Source organism: Lepisma saccharinum, chromosome 9, assembly GCF_977018435.1.
Source record: "Lepisma saccharinum chromosome 9, izLepSacc3.1, whole genome shotgun sequence".
Lineage (NCBI taxonomy): Eukaryota > Metazoa > Arthropoda > Insecta > Zygentoma > Lepismatidae > Lepisma > Lepisma saccharinum.
Window position 1 is genome coordinate 75,463,774 of NC_139237.1, and position 17,494 is coordinate 75,481,267.

At 39.2% G+C, this 17,494-nt stretch overlaps 1 protein-coding gene and 4 non-coding genes across 5 annotated transcripts in view; 4 read left to right on the forward strand and 1 right to left on the reverse strand.

Moving 5' to 3' along the window:
- The window catches only part of LOC145992738 (tectonic-2-like), a 619,016-nt gene that overhangs the window by 527,104 nt on the left and 74,418 nt on the right, over nt 1-17,494 (forward strand). The gene's annotated exons all lie outside the window — the stretch shown is intronic.
- On the reverse strand, nt 249-320 carry TRNAE-UUC (transfer RNA glutamic acid (anticodon UUC)). The gene has a single exon. It is a non-coding gene; the product is annotated as a tRNA-Glu (tRNA).
- On the forward strand, nt 16,999-17,090 carry TRNAI-UAU (transfer RNA isoleucine (anticodon UAU)). Its single transcript is given in 2 exon segments — nt 16,999-17,036; nt 17,055-17,090. It is a non-coding gene; the product is annotated as a tRNA-Ile (tRNA).
- On the forward strand, nt 17,234-17,325 carry TRNAI-UAU (transfer RNA isoleucine (anticodon UAU)). Its single transcript is given in 2 exon segments — nt 17,234-17,271; nt 17,290-17,325. It is a non-coding gene; the product is annotated as a tRNA-Ile (tRNA).
- TRNAI-UAU (transfer RNA isoleucine (anticodon UAU)) lies at nt 17,394-17,485 on the forward strand. Its single transcript is given in 2 exon segments — nt 17,394-17,431; nt 17,450-17,485. It is a non-coding gene; the product is annotated as a tRNA-Ile (tRNA).

Below are 17,494 nucleotides of genomic sequence, written 5' to 3' on the forward strand. Positions count from 1 at the left end.
GTGATCAGCCCGACGAACCCCCAGCCGTTATTGTAGGTCTTCTCGACCGGGTTACGCTCACTCACTCGGAGCTTCCCAATTTCCTCACGATGGTGGATTGCCACCGGCCCTATACGTAGGCCGAATAAATTCCGACCAGAGCCGGATTCGAACCTACGCCGTCCCGCAGCGAAACAAAGAGTCATTGAAACCCGACAAATAATGATGCTAACAATCATAAAGCTCAATGTAGATTTAGCAAAAAAGAATTCCCATGCCGGGAGTCGAACCCGGGCCTCCTGGGTGAAAGCCAGGTATCCTAGCCACTAGACCACATGGGATTTTAATAGCATCGTTGTCTCTTCTATTTTATATCATTTGACCACTGCAATTGCTAACAATTCTTTATTGAAAGCTGGCAAGAGGTCACGGAAACAATGCCATACAAGACTCATACATACACTTCAAAGAATTACTTCTACAAAGAGTCATTGAAACCCGTCAAATAATGCTGCTAACAATCTCAAAGCTCAATGCAGATTTAGCAAAAAAGAATTCCCATGCCGGGAATCGAACCCGGGCCTCCTGGGTGAAAGCCAGGTATCGTAGCCACTTTTTTTTTTTTTTTTTTTTTTTTTTTATTTCACAAACAATTACAGAGTTACATCTATTTTTTGTTTACAGTCAACAATCTTGCATAAATACCTATTTTTTGCTTACATTTTTACCTAACTTTCCATGTTTTACATTCCTATAAATAATACACTTCTTAAATAGTTTGCATATAAATATGTACGGACATCGGCCTCAATTTGTAAGTAAACTGATTGAAAGTATTCGCACAATGTTTGTTTACACATGATGCCTTTTGGTGTACAGGCATAATAGATGTAGTGTGCTAATAGCCACTGTATTGCTTGTAATTTTCTTAACGGGAAAAGCATAAAATCTGGGAAGAGGAGATGTTCCACTGTAAAATATGCAGGAGGTTTCCTACATATACTGCCGAGACAGCGGCAGAGGAATTTCCAATTGTCTGTCATTTTAGTACAAGTTGTTAATCTATGTCTGAGGGTATCTACTTGATCACAACTTATGCAATTAGGTTCTGCCTCTAGATTAATCCGATATGCTCTTTCTTTAGTTAATATTGTATCATGAATCACCAAGTACCATATCGAGCGCACGGAGGCTGGAATATGTTTTGCTGTTAAGTTGCGCCATACATTCGACCAGTTAATACTAGGTTGCTGGTTCACTATTCTGGGTTTGACCTTGAGCCTGTCACACTGTTGACGATACAATAATTGGACTGTAATTGCTTCAGTCTGTATTTGTGGACTAGTTATCAAAAGATACACAAATTCTAATACCGTTGATCGGAAATAACTTGTATCACTGTCAAATTTTGGCAGTAATACCGGTGCTGTAAGTTCGATGTCTCTTAAGTAGGCATGGAGTATATATCCGGTCAAGTTCGGCGTATCTTTTAGCGCTAGTTGAATATTTCTATGATTGAGGAGAGCCTGTGCTTGTATTTCAATATTTATTAGATTTAGTCCACCTGTTCTTAATGGTAAACACAAAGTGGTATAGGCCACTCTAAGTACATGGGACTGCCATATGAACTGTGTGACCAGCCGTCGTATTTCTGCTGCACTTGCTGGTGGTAGTGGTAATACTTGAGCCACATACCACACTTTTGAAAGAAGAAACACGTTGCTATAAGTCACTCTAGAGATTATGGATATATTCCTTCGCTTATCACCAAACACTGCATGTCGTAATCTTGATATCACCCCACTATATGTTCTACTTTTCATTTCTTGTATCGTTGAACAAAACACTACCCCCAAGATTGTCACTTCATTCGCAATATCATAAGGTGAATCTTGATAGCAGTTTATTGGGTTTTTTCCTAGCTGCAAAATTTTGGATTTTTTATCGTTTACTTTTAACCCTGTTAATTCTTGCGTTGTTTTTAAGATAGCCTGTAACTTCTGCAAGTCGTTGTCATCATTTATCAGAACAGTTACGTCATCTGCATACGCGAATGTTCTAAACGATTTTCTGTAGACTTCCACTCCCCGCACCTGTTCTTGCATCCACCGTACAATGGGTGTAATTGCTAAGCCAAATGCAAAGAGTGATAATGGACACCCTTGTCTTAATGATCGCTTCAGTGGGAAAGACGTTGACAGTGTCCCGTTAACATTAAGGCGTACTCTTGCATTTGTGTAAAGCAACTGAATAGCTGATACAGTTTTTTCTCCTAATCCTACTTTTCTTAACAACGTAAAGAAATAATCGTGCTTGATTGTGTCGAACGCGTTTGCAAAGTCCAAGGCCAGGATTGCTGCTTTTGATCCAACTTTCTGTTGTTGAAGTGCCACAACGTCTCTTAATGTATTTAACAGTTCAAAAATTGCACCATGCGCTCGAAAGATGAATTGTTGTGGTCCTATTAATTTCTCCGCCAATTGTTGCAGTCGTTTTGTAATTAGTCGTGTGTATATTTTATAGTCCACACACAAGAGTGTTATCGGGCGAAAATTCTTTGCCGAGATGAGTCGTCCTGGTTTCGGCACGAGTACCATCACTCCTAACAGGCTCGTTTGTCCCATGCGCTGTTGTCGGAAAACTTCATTTACCCATCGCGTCAGCATGGTCTGTACCACTGGCCAAAATGTTTGGAATAATTCAATAGGTAAGCCATCGATGCCTCCAGCGCGATTGCGTTTGCCGGCCATTACAGCTAGTTCCACTTCCTCTCTTGTAAAGGGCTGTTGGAGGAAATCCCTTTCTTCCTCTGTTACTCTTGGTATATAGTTTTCAATAATGGAAAAATCTTGTTCCTTGTCAGCACTTGTGTCACTGAATTTATTGGAAAAGTAATCTACTAAATGTCTTTGAATGTCTTTCGTATTTGTAAGTTTTACTCCTCCTTCATCGTCGATCTCTGTTATCAACTTCCGTTGTTCTCTGCGTCTTTCTCCTAGGACTTGCGCCAGCGAAGGTTGTTCTTTGGGATCGAACATTACTAATTTGCTTCGATAATTATATCCTTGCATTTTTTGGTTGTACATTCTTAGAACGACCGCTTGTATTTTCTTATATTCACTCAGAACCGTTTGATCTGTTTTGAGTTTGTTCGCTAATTCTCTCAAAACTGCATGGTAAAAGTTATACTTCTTATAAAAATCCGCCATTTTTCCTTTACTGTATTGCATGCAAAAGTATTTAATTGAGGGTTTTAGATAGGAGTCCCACCATTTTATGAAGTCTGTCTGTCTATGACTCATGGCTTCCCATTTTCCCCATTGTTCCTCAAATTCCTTACGAAAGGCTTCATCTTGAAGTAGTTGAAGGTTTAATCGCCAATAACCTCTTCCTTTCCGAACGTGTGGGATATTTAAAGCTATATCTAAATGGACACCTAAATGATCACTGAAACAGTTTGGAAGTACCTCTATTTTTGTGGAATGCAAGAACAGTTCTTTTGTTACATAAAACCTATCTAGTCTACTAGCAGTATTTGTTCTAATGTATGTATATCCTTTTTCGCTAGGATGTTTTCTTTGCCACACATCTATTAGGTCAAACCCAGACACTAAAATCTTTAAACTTGGTGAAGTATTAAACCCAGGGGTTTGATCCTCTCGCCTTAACGTACAGTTAAAGTCTCCCGTGCACAATATATGTTGTCTATTTCCACCGAGAGCTGTAGCTACTTGAGTATTGAAAAATTCCTCTCTCTCTTTTCGTGCGTCACTACCAGACGGAGCATAAATATTGCATATCCACACGTCACCCACATTTACACAAATTATTCTACCTGATGGATGGTATAGTACATTTGATACTGTAATACTATTTCTAACTATAATTGCCGTTCCCGTTGAGTTATGATTACTATTATTATATACTACATAATCAAACCCAATATCAAGATTTCCTATACCTAGTTCTTGAATACAAACAATATCTAAATTATAAGAACGTATATAGTCTATTAGAGCTTTTCGTTTAAGTTCAGATGAAAGTTTGTTGATATTTATTGTAGCCACGTGGTAAATTATTTCCTGTTCCGTATGCTTGCTTTGCATTAATGTTTTATAACACTCGCTTGAGTTGTCAGAACTTATGTTATTGGTTAGAAATATTAGAAATAGACACCATAGAACAGACACTACTACCATTACTACTATCTATATACTTTGTCAAAGTTACTTATTATTCTCCTTACTATCACCGGTACCTGTGTCCACTGTCGTATTTACTGCCGGTTTCCTTGCCTTATTTCGTTTGGGGTGAGGTCGCTTCGACGCGGTCGGCGATCTCGACGTACTGCGTTTCTTCTGGCGATGCTCAAAGGTGTCTTGGCGACGGCGCTGAAGTTGCCATTCCGCTTCCTTAGCCTGTGAGGACTTCAAAGTTCCGGCATCTATGGACATAGGCATCTCACCGTTCGCACCTTCCATCTTCATTGTAGCATCCATCATCTCGGGGGTGGATATCCCCGGATCTGGCTCCGGCGTGCCGTCGGACGAATCGACCGACGTGTCGGCATGCTGCTCGAGATCCACGTTCACTGGTTCCAGTATGGGGGTGTCTTCTGCATTCTGGTTCTGGTCTGTTGACTCCTCCGTTATCACCTCCATTTCACTGGCGTCGACGGTCTCACTCAGGGGCTCAACAGGTAGCTGTTCTGTCTGTTTCGGGGGGGAGTTCGAAGTCGAAGCGCGATCCAAGTTATTGGTGTCGGTCTCGGTATGCTGCGCAGATAGGTTCGTAAAGGTTGCCGACATCACTGGTTCAGTGGCATCGATCTGATTGGGCCCAAATCTGGCGACATTAGCATACAGAGTAGGGTTCTTCACAGGCCCAACAGGACGTCGTTGGGGGCACTTCCCTGCCACGTGTCCCCCCAAATCGCAGATAGCACAAGTGCGTTCCTGACCAAGATACGTCACCCAGAACCGTTGTCCACATATTGTAACATAGGAGGGAATCGGGTGACTTAATGACATTTTCAAGATTTTTCGTCCCGTTCGAACTTTATAAATATGTTCTCCTGTGTACACTTCGTCCAAAATTTTGTCGATAATTTTGCCATATTGGCTCAAAACTGAACGTATGTCGTCATCTTTGAGTTCCTCGGGTACAACGTGTATCCGGACCGTCACATAATCCATATCTGCCCACGTCATGTCAACACTATTTTCATCGGTATCGTCGTGATATTTAACACAGCCATTTGAGTTCTGTATCAAACGTTCACCAAGCACTCGCGAAGTTAATTTCAGGAACACACACTTATGATACAAATCAATTTCTATACTCACTACTTGTTCTGGCGTTAGCTGCAACGTGTCGTTAATCCAACGATGTAAGTCTAAGGTCGAGGGTCTAGTTGCAACATTCCGAAAGTTTAATTTCAGGGTATTAATTCGCCGAAGCACCATTCTACTCACTGGTTCTATTCAACAGGACACAAAAGTTGCCACGCGAATGGAAAGTAACCGCTTAGGCAGGAGCAGCGCGCACGACGTCTGCTCACTCACGCGTTCCATGCGAGACTGACTAGACCACATGGGATTTCAATAGCATCGTTGTCTCTTCTATTTTATATCATTTGACCATTGCAAGACTCATACAAACACTTCAAAGAATTACTTCTACAAAGAGTCATTGAAACCGGACAAATAATTCTGCTACCAATCTCAAATGCAGATTTAGCAAAAAAAAAAAAAAAAAAATCCCATGCTTCGTCTCTTCTCATCTCTCTTTATCTATCTGTGTGTTTTGTGTGTGTGTCACACTCTATTTCCCATCTTCTCTCATCAGGGACGTCATTGGGGGTGGCACGGGGGGCACTGGCCCCGGCAAACGTTCACGTGGCCCCGGGAAACTGTTCTGTATTTGCTGGAAATTTTACTTTGTTTGATGACAAATATTGCAAAATAATTCTTGAGTAAATTTTGTTTGCAGTTTGAAACACTTCTTCAATATTCATTAGCACGAACCCAAGTAAGGCATTTCTTTCTTTAATGGTTTTATGGTCCGACCCGGTCAGGGAAGTCGGAGACCTATTGATAAATACACTTTTCTTCCCTGCTGCGCACCAGATCCAGAATCCCCCAAAACCCGTACTTTCTCTCCATCTGGCCCTGCACTGGCACCAAGATATACCCATGCGTTTCAAATTCCAAGAACAGAATTCTATTGTTTGTCCCTTTTTCGGCGCGGGAATAAATGACATAGCGGTTCTTCTCACATGCACTCAACCCTACTAAAGGCCTGTCCTGCAAAGGAGGGGAAATGCCACTTTCTGAAAATTCGGAGAAACATCGAAGCGGTCGGTTCATCTGTTGATTTGGTGGGCTGTCAGATAGTTTGGAAGCTTGGTTTGAAGTAGGATTTGTGGTCCAAGAAGTGGTTAACTTCTGTAAACACGAGAAGATAGAATCACGAAGTGTTCGTGATCTCGTTTTCGTACATCGCGAGTGAAATGTCGAATGTAAGCTGCGAGAATGTCTTCCTCTGGAAACAATGGATCATGATCGACTGATTGACCAAATGTCGAACTTATTGACGTTCTAAAAGAGAGTATGACTACCACACAAGGTCCTGGGTTCGACTCCCAAGGTGGTTGATCTCATGTATAAGAGGAATAAACCACGTTTCAATCAAGGAGGAAAACTAGGTATGTAGCATTGTTTTTACATCCGTCTGCGTGCTCTATAAATATTATGTTTCAAAATTTGTACCATATATCCTTCTGACTTTTTGATTTTTCTTCATTTAGCCTCCACCTGCAAATTACGCACACATTTCATATTTGCACTGTTGCCAATACTTGTAAACCGGGTTCCAGCACTTTATATCTAAAGCCACGGAAAAGGGTTTTATCTACTTCTCAATTTTCTTTGAGCAAATTTACAAATCTACTAATGAAATTGTTCTTGGTGTATCAGCCATTAAGTTAATGAGTTAATTCTGCATTTAGTTTCCCGAATAATGGCTGTGAATTTCGTGAGTCTATATCGGTAGACTGTTGGGGGTTACTGAAGAAAATGCTGTTTCTTTCCAATTTATTTATTGATTGAGTTGGTGTTTTAAGTCCACTTTATACACAGTAAGACTAATCGGGACTGGTCCTACAATGTAAAGTGGGATCCGAACAACTATGAGCACCCTCCGGGTATCGAACCTGGAACCCCTTGATTACAAGGCGACGATGATACAATGCGCCACCGAGGAGGTCCTTGCTCCTCTGCAAGACTGTGTGTATGTGTGTGTGTGTGTGTGTGTGTGTGTGTGTGTATATATATATATATATATATATATATATATATATATATATATATATATATATAAAATATGTATACACTATAGGTTTATATGATATATAAATTAGTTTGTTAATTTATAATAGTTTGATAGAAAAAATCTTACGTTTGGCCACCCCACACAGATCAACCTAGCTACGTCCCTGTCTCTCATCTCCCTCCCTTGCTAACCCTCTCTGTATGTATGTACAGAATTTGAATTTATTACTCCATATATATACCACGTACGTTGGTTTTTGAGGGTTCGGTACAATTCATACAAACAAATATAATTACAACATTTCTATAATTTACAATTTAAATATTCACTGACACTATAATATTCCTTATCTAATAATAGTTTTTTTCAATTTGTTTTTTGAACCAGTCCCTCTATCATCTCATTACCCTTCTCTCCCCCTCTCTGTGTGTATATGTTTGTGTGTGTGTTTGTCACGTTTACTTTCTCCCCCCTTCTTCCCCCAATATAAGAACAAACTTATGTTCTCTGGTGAGATTTGAAACTTGAATGGTCATTCCACACTCATAGTCTCCTGTTGCTGCACAAAAGTGAACAATGTTCATTTAGTAGCCAGTAATAAGCAGAATAATACGAGAACATCTGTATAACCCAACAACTATATCAGATACAACCAAACATTTTTATATTATTTTGAAGCATAATTTATTACATTATGTTTTGAATAACACATCATTTAAGTGTCCACCTCGACTTCGTGCACACGAGTGAATTCGATGAACCCAATTTTCGATGACTTTGTGCAATAACTCGGGCCTAATGTCACGAATGCAGCGTTCGATTTTCAATCTTAATGCATCAAGGGTTCGTGGTCTGTTTGCATAGACTGTAGATTTCAAATAACTCACAAAAGTCAATCTAAACTAACTAACTAACAGTTGCATTTCTTGAAATTATCCTTTCACCAAACTGTTCTTGCAATACGTCGATAGTGGTATTAGCAGTGTGACGTGTGGCACCGTCTTTTTGAAATCACATGTAAATTTGGCCACAAAAAATCTGTTAACATCAATCGGTACCGCTCACCAGTCACTGTAACTGCATCTCCTACCTTGTTTTGGAAAAAAAATGGTCCGATGATGCCAGCATGCCATAAACCACACCGCATAGAGTGACCTTTTGCGGATGCAAAGGCTTCTTGTCAATCTCTTGTGGATTGTTTTCACACCAAAAACGACATTTTATTTGTTAACATGTCCACTTAACCAGAAATGAGAAGATATTTTTTCCCCAAAATTATGATCCGTTTCAAGTTCAATAGCACGTCTATTTTCATATTTTTTTTTGGATAATAACCAAACGTTCTTGAAGCGTGTATTTAGCCATGATGAAATGTCACAGTATACTAAACACAAATGACAACGAGTGACAGTTATAACTTAACATTTGAAGCATAGTTGCCAGTTCATTTCAAAATCATATCATTCTCATTGGAAAACCCTTTATTTAAAACCGTTTTAGATTAGAATTAATTATATCAACTCATCGGTGGAAATACGACGACCTCCTCCAGTACCTATCAGCAAGGAACCACAGATCGTCGATCGGGGATTATATGGACCATCCAGGTGGAATGACACTTGAAAAGATTTAGCCAATTGCAATGCGAAAAAGCGGAGGAGGGATAGAGGTGCAGTGAAGATCCAATTGAACTATCAACCGCCTACCCAGTTAAGCGGAACGTTTTAATGATCACTGTCGATTGAGGACAATTCACTCCTGTTGTTGGCTGCCGACCTCTCCATGCGATGTGTTTAGTTGGAGTACAAAGGCAGGCGACGGGACAATTGGCCATCGGCTGGAGTAAAGTGGAACAGTCAGTGTTTCAGAGCACTTAATTACATAAACTTTTAAAGATAACACCCACCACTTCTCTGTTTCTACTCAGAAAGATAGTCTTTTAATGTTAGAAAAGCAACTGCAGCAGATGATAGTGCAGAAGTAAGAAATGTTGAATAGTTAATTTATACCTACTCTCTGAACAACATATTGAAAGGATGTGCGTTTCAGAAGGCACCCAAATGTCAGCTTTACTTTCACGTAGTATACCCCAGTAACCGCAGCCTTGCACGCCAACGAGGCTCCGGTGTTATGACCCACCAGTATAATCTTCTGTAGAGTTGTGTTGCCCTGTGTTTGTCCATGCGTGTGCTGAGTGCCCCTTTACTTACAGCCTCAGTGTTTAACCTAAGTATGGAGATTTTATTCTCGGAAACACTATAGCTTTACTTGTTGGTCGGAAGTTTAAGTTTTAAAAAGCAAGTGAAAATGTTTTTGAACACTCATATCGTCTTGTTAGGGTGCTGCCCCCAGTTTTGATTGTGTAACGGGCAGGCAGGTATTTAGAAATATCGGGGGGAGGGTCCAACCGAGTGCCTCAATAAGAATAATAAGAATATCACCTCCCCGATGTCGCCTTGTAATCAAGGGGTTCCAGGTTCGATACTCGGTCGAGGCACATAGTGGTTCGGATCCCACTGTAATAGGTCCAGTACCAATTAGCTTTACTGTGTAAAAAGTGCACTTAAAACACCAAATCAATCAATCAATAATAATAATAATGATTGTATTTAATTAAATTAAAATAATATTAATAATTAACTATGCAAATTAATTAATAGTGTTGTAATGTTGTTAGTACTTGAATAGTTAAAAAATAGTAAAAGAATGGAGATAGATATAACATCACGTATTCACTATATAGCTTATGTGTAGTTAAGATTGCAAGGAAATTAATGTCAAATAGATGAAGAATATAATATTTTTTGAAGAACAAAAAAAGAAAAAAGTAAAGTTCCTGATTAATGTTTTATGTATATTATCATAAGTAGTAGTGTACATAAGTCTTTGAAACTATCCTACTAAGCCGTATGATCCAAATTCCTTGCCTTGAAATAAATAACCATAACAAATGATAAACGGGTATATTTTTATTATTTAATTTTGCTACTTGATAAGTCTTTCGTGGGTCCGGACCCCCTGGCCCCCTCCCTAAATACGTCCTTGGTAACAGGCGCAAATTTCATCTGTGTTGATATGTCCATAATTTATAAATCATTCAATCAACATAGTAAAAGTGCTCTGAACCTTATCTGTTCACTGAATTTCCACCTATTTACTACTCATATTAACAATGTGGCATTTCTTCTTTTACAATCTTTCTACATACAGTGCTATTGGTAACATGACCAAGTAACACCGAGTTTTGCATCGTCTTTTTTAAGGTTCACCATTTTGATTGAGATGTTGCTCAAATCAAAATCCGTATCATTATCACTACGATAAATAGGTAAAACGCATGAAAGAATAACCAACATGGATTCGAACCCAAGACCTCTGATTAACTAACTAACTAACTCTCTAGCCTTCTTAAGCCCGAAGGTTCATGGCTGCAGCAACACAGGTCTTCCATCTGTCCCTATCCTGAGCAAGATCTATATACTCTTTTCCAATCCCTACCAATTTCCTTTAGGTCCATCTCAATATTATCCTTCCATCTTCGTCTTGGTCTACCTACTAGTATCTTACCATCAGGTTTCCCAACAAGAATCCTGTAAACTCTTCTTTCCTCTCCTATTCGTGCCACATTTCCTGCCCACCTAAGTCTTCTTCATTTAATCATTCTAATAATATCTAGACATGAATACATCTCTTTTAGGACCAAATATTTTCCTAGGGATCTTATTTTCAAATACTCACAATTTTCAATGTAAGGGACCAACTTTTGCATCCATATAATATTACAGGCAAAATTACTGTTTTGTATATTTTAACTTTTAGTTTCTTAGATGTTAAACGAGACGACAAAAGTTTATGAAGAGAAAAGTAACATGCATTTCCTAAATTAAGCCTACTTTTTATTTCCTTTTTAATATCATTTTCATTTGTTAGTATTACTCCTAAGTAATTGAATTTGGAAACTGGTTCAAACGAATTGTTATCAATAATTAGATTTTGATTATTACCTAACACTTGGTTTCGGCCTGTAAGCATATATTTAGTTTTCTCTTTGTTAACTTCCAAACCTATCTCTTTAGCAGTTTTGAAAAATATTTTAGCATTACTCTTAATTGTATTTACATCATCCCCCAGTAAGTCTACATCATCTGCATATGTTAACAGCTGAGTCACACTATTTAATTTTAGTCCTTCGTTAGTTTCTTTTACCTTCCTAACAACGTATTCTAAGGCAAAATTAAAGAGCAATGGAGATAATTCATCTCCTTGTTTTAACCCATCATGAATAATTAGCAATTAGTTACTAATTACTAGTCTTACTAATATCATTTAGGAACCATTCGCAAAATCATTGGAATCTCCAGCGAAGGGGCGGGATTTGGCGTGTGCAGAAGAAACCTCTACTTATGAATGTCAATTGTGCGAATAGAAGTCCATCATCATCAATGTTTCGTGTTCCAGCACGGCTGCAGACACTCACTCAACCCTCTCCCGGTCGACGCAGATAGGCTCCCACCTACTGTTTGGCTGGAGAGCATTTCCCGGAACACTTTATGTAATTGATAGATAAAGGCGAGATCCCGAGGGCGCAGGATAAGGTCACGCTCCTGTCTTTATCTTTGCGAAGGATGTCCCGCAGTTGGGAGGAGGCGGCCGTGACACGCACAACAGACTCCCTCTTACACATTCGCTTCGTTTCAAAAATGGATTTCTGTGTGTCTCTTCCCAAAACTAATAACATACTTTAGTACCTTCATCCCCCGCAAATTCCTATATAGCCCTTAATATAGGTCACTTGTGGCATTATACCTATGTGTGTATGTATGTGTGTGTGTGTGTGTGTGTGTGTATACACACAGGGTGTCCCAATAAAATGTATACACACTTTGAATGACTATAACACTAACAATTATTATGATACAGTTTGATAATTCAAAATAAAGTAGACAAATGTATAAGTCAGCCATTTATTGGAAGTGTTCAAATTGTTGGCCGTTATGGTCTAGGCACAGCTGATAACGCTCATCAATGGAATCAAGAACGTTCCTAATCATTTCAACTGGCATTTGGGCACATTCTCTTTCAATTGTTGCTTTCAACTCATTGATTGTAGCTGGTTTTGTCTTGTAAACGTTGTGTTTGAGGTGTCCCCACAAAAAGAAGTCCATCGGGGTCAAATCCGCTGAGCGTGGGGGTACTCGGTGGTACCTCTTCGTCCTATCCTTCTGTTCACCAGACTTTCGTCAGGATAAGCCCTCACGTCGCGATGGTAGTGGGGAGGTGCTCCATCCTGCTGGAAGTACCATTCTTCGTTCCTAAACATCTCTTGAATGCGTGGCATGATGGATTCCTGTAGCAAGTTGAGGTAATTTGCACCAGTCACGCTTGCCAAACAAATTTTCTAGGAGATTGCTCAAACCTTTCGATGACTTCTCTTTCTCTTGTGGGCCTGGTGGATGTCCGTGGTCTTCCGGAATGCTTCTTATGGATATTGTGAACAGTTCCTTCCACCTCAAACTTATCTCGCAAACGAGCAATTGTGAGTCGTATTGGTTCATCTCGTTGAAACTCCCTTCTAAACTGTCTTTGCAATTCACTTGCGGTAAGTTCCCAGTCTTCCAGTAACACTTTAGAATAAATTTCCTTTCCTCAAGGCTTAGTCTGACTTCAGCCATTATTTTAAGCGGTCACACCTGAAAAAAATAACAAAAAGTGTGGTAGTTATGAGCTTTCAAAGAGTGTATACATTTTATTGGGTCACCCTGTACACACACACACACACACACACACACACACGGGGCATTCCATTGTCACGGGTAGGACACGCGGACTACATCTTTACTTAATAAGAAATTTATTATAATTTCTGTGAATTTTCAAATTACGAAAAATAAATTATTTAAGACAAAGAGAGAAGGTAATTTCCCTTTTAATATTCTAGTAGAGTTGGGGGGGGGGGATGTAACAGTTAAAGGAGATATTAACTGTTTTTTGGTGTCACGAGTGAAACACAATACAAGACAAAAGTAAATCGAAAAGTTAAAATAAATGAACAGTATGTAAAATATCTTCTACCTTCTCTTAATTATGTATAATACTTAAATGTTTATCCAAAAGACAAGTCTAGATTATTGACTCAAAAGACAGAATAAAGTTACGTGTATATATATAATAAATATAATATGTATATATATATACAGGGCCGTATAAAGGTTTGTGGAGGCCCCTGGGCAAAATGTTTTGTGCCCCCCCCATTTTTTTAAAATTATTTCTTACTAGGAGCTTTATTAGCTCAATATGTTAACCACCAATTTTTCAGCAGTTGAAATGGTAGACCTGATTTTAGAATTAGGTTAGATAGGTTTGCAGGGAGAATAGCGCAGTCAAATAAAGTTACAGGAAGAAAATTGTAGCGCTATAGCAGCAGTAAAATTCTGCGTCTAAATGTCTACAGTATATTATGAAGAGTGAACTACAATATATACGTAGTAAATACTAATGGGGTTCAGACGGAAACAGAGAACTGAGCAGTAGACTGTACTTATATACATAATTTATTATAAATGATATTATTTACAATTAAGAGTAAATATGTCACTACATATGCACGGTCCATCTACTGGACAATTAACGACAGGTTCATTGTGGAAATTGCAGTAACTACACTTTCTTCAAGAAAATTCTCAAAGGCTTAACACTTATAATAGACACACTTTCTTGCCTTTTTCGCTGAAAATTCATCTACTATATCATCGAGTTCAATTCACGAACAAGTTCATGTTCAATGCTTAATAAACAAAGATCGGATAAGCGATCCTGTCCCATGGCAGCACGAAGCCTGTCTTTCACTACTTTCATTTCTGAGAAAGCGCTAGTATATTTTATCTCCACAATTTTTTCCCTCGAAAAACTCACAGTTCTAATACGATGTTATTAACGCAAGAATGTTATGTACTTCGTAGGATTATTTATCATCTTAATCGTATTCTGAGAATTGATTGTTTGAATAAGTGTGCCTTATTTCCACACCATAGCCATCATTCCATGGTATAAATATAGTATACTGAGCTTCAGATATATACAAACCAAGAGCGTATATAAGCTCTTTGCTACAAACAGATCAACTGAGAGCTGTGCTACAATTGGATGCAGAAGAGTGTAGACATACGACAATATTGAAGTGTTTTTTTTATTCTTAAAATTCAACTTCTTATGTAATTTTTCACAAGCATATCCTGTTGGTTAAAAAAAATTTTGGTGGGGGCCCCGGGGCAATTGCCCCGGTTGCCCATAGGTTAATCCGGCACACACACACACACATAATTCGGTATTAATTATCCTACTAACTATTTACTTCGTACTTGGTTTGGTTTGAGTTGGTGTTTTAAGTCCACTTTATGCACAGTAAGGCTAATCGGGACTGGACCTACAGTTTAAAGTGGGATCCGAACCACTTGTGCCTCCACCGGGTATCGAATTTACTTCGTACTGTATGAGTATAATATTTATTTTTGATTTCAAGTTAAATGTACTAAATATATACTAAGTAACTTCAGTTGCATTTCTGATAGTTTAGTAGACTAATAGTAGGTTATTGGAGTACAAATCATAGAATCATATATTGGATAGTATGTAACCTAGATGGATCATAGACTTGTTAGGTGTCCCCAGTTTGATCATATATTTTTCAGCTTGTAACTGGAGTATATCATAGAATAAACATCCTATATTTCTGGTAGATAATAGTTACTTGTAGTCCAAACGCAATTTGCATCGCTGCAAACATCTTTGTCTCCCTTAAAAATTCCTGGGCACGCCGCTGAGTTTATCATGCCTGTTGTAGAGTGGGGGAGTCCTTCAACAAACAAAATTTGCATTAAGCGCCCTCATATGTTTCATTTTCACAATGTCAAATCATGACGCAAGGCTCGAGCAAACATCGTCCTGTCAAGCATGCCAGTCACCAAACATCTGTCTAATTTATCAACAAATTTTATCCAAATTAACCATGTTCTGTTCATAACATATTGTCCGTATTAGATCCGTCTCAATAGCGAGTTATGAGAAGAACAGGTCCGAACAGACAAGCAAATTGTGTTTGCTTTCTCTGTTTTCTCCGAAAGGCTTCAAACTCAAAGTCATTAAAGGGAATCTTGAAGAAGGCAAAACAGCAACGAACATTTTAACAATGAAATGTTATCTTGCAGCTTCATACAGCGGATTAGCCTGCCTAGGAAGTGGAAAGTTTCACATTACGTCTAGAGTGAATGTTGCCCAATGGGATAAGACAAATAGCTTTCCATTGTTGGGAACGAAAGGCAGGAGAAAACTCGTTAGTCGGTTGTTGAAGGAATAAAGTTTAACAACCTTTATGAATTCTTATGGACTGAGTGTCTCGTTTTCCCCACAAGAGAAGTTAGTTCCATACTCTGTCCCGAGAATTTCTTGAGCTGGCTCGAGAGGACTCTGCCAATGAACGCTTGAGAGGGAAGGGGGTGGATTGGAAGGGGCAACGCGACTGCAACAAATAGTCGTTTGCAGTAGCGCACACTGCTGTGCTCCACAGACTCCCGAGACAGTCTGTAAGTGGAAGCGGACAGACTAAGTCCTACGTTGGCGCATTCCTCAAGCCCGACACATCAAGGGGGGCCATGTTAGGTCAGTTCCACGCGGAAAAAGAATTGAAAAATATGTATTCTATGTTTGTTTTCAGAGAAAAATTCTAGCATTTTAAAATACACATTAATGAAATTATATATCTGTGAATGTTGATTGGTTACAATCAACAGAACGTAAAATATTCTTCACAGGTTTTGTAATAAATTGGAGGGAAGACACGTTACCATTAGTCCATGGCCTAGACCAGATACCGGTTACACCCAAAGTGGCAAAACTTCAATGGTACTGAAATATTTGTTGCACTAATATAAGTACAATAATATGTGATAACTGATAACCATTCCAAATGAGTAGCTTATTCAGATGTGTACTTGGATAAAGCTGATGCGATAAGGAAGGATAAGTACTCTAGATTAGAAGTTTACTATCTTCCTGTAAGCAACATTGAGGAGTACGTTACTATCTCCGTGCAACGATTTAAAACGTTTTCATGTTCCTAGGTGATCTGAAGTCAAGTTTGCCTTGGTTCTGACTCCAGGTTTTAGGCCTATGTATAGAACCGGTGGCAACCCAACATAGTGAGGAAATTGGGGAGCTACGAGTGAGTAGCGTAACCTTGTGTAGGAAATCTCTGATTACGGCTGGGGGTCGACCTGCTAACCCCACGTCACCCCATTACCGGTTGAAGATATCCACGCCTCTAAGTATGGTTGGGGGAGAGACTGCCAGTCGGGAGATCGGTCTAGACCCTTCAAGGGCTATTGAGTCACGGATTATTATTTTTATTATTATTTATTTATTTATTTATAGGTGATCTTAACTGGTGTAACTTTTGATTCGTCAGATTACATATCGTTCAGAGATAATTGACCAGTTAGTTCTTCTTGATCCTGAACAGGACTTCGAAACTAGTCTCTCAACTGCACTTCTCTTCAGGTATCACACTACGATGCCACGATGAGGACACGCTTCAAGAGCGTTGCAGAAAGTTCCGTTAGAGCAATTGCTTTTTCCCCTCTGGAATCTTTCTGTCATCATATTTAAAGCATTGCACAAGAATAGATTACAATAGCTCCAGTGGTGCAATTGGTTAGCGCACGGTACTTATAAGACAGTATCTCTGAGCTATGCCGGGGTTGTGAGTTCGAGCCTCACCTGGAGCAATTGCTTTTTACCTCTCACATCGTTCTCTCTACGTATTTAAGACATTCCAGAAGCCTTGATTTCAACAGCTCCAGTGGCGCAATTGGTTACCGTATCGTTCTCTCTACGTATTTAAGACATTGCAGAAGCCTTGATTACAACAGCTCCAGTGGCGCAATTGGTTAGCGCACGGTACTTATAAGACAGTATCTCTGAGCTATGCCGGGGTTGTGAGTTCGAGCCTCACCTGGAGCAATTGCTTTTTACCTCTCACATCGTTCTCTCTACGTATTTAAGACATTGCAGAAGCCTTGATTACAACAGCTCCAGTGGCGCAATTGGTTAGCGCACGGTACTTATAAGACAGTATCTCTGAGCTATGCCGGGGTTGTGAGTTCGAGCCTCACCTGGAGCAATTGCTTTT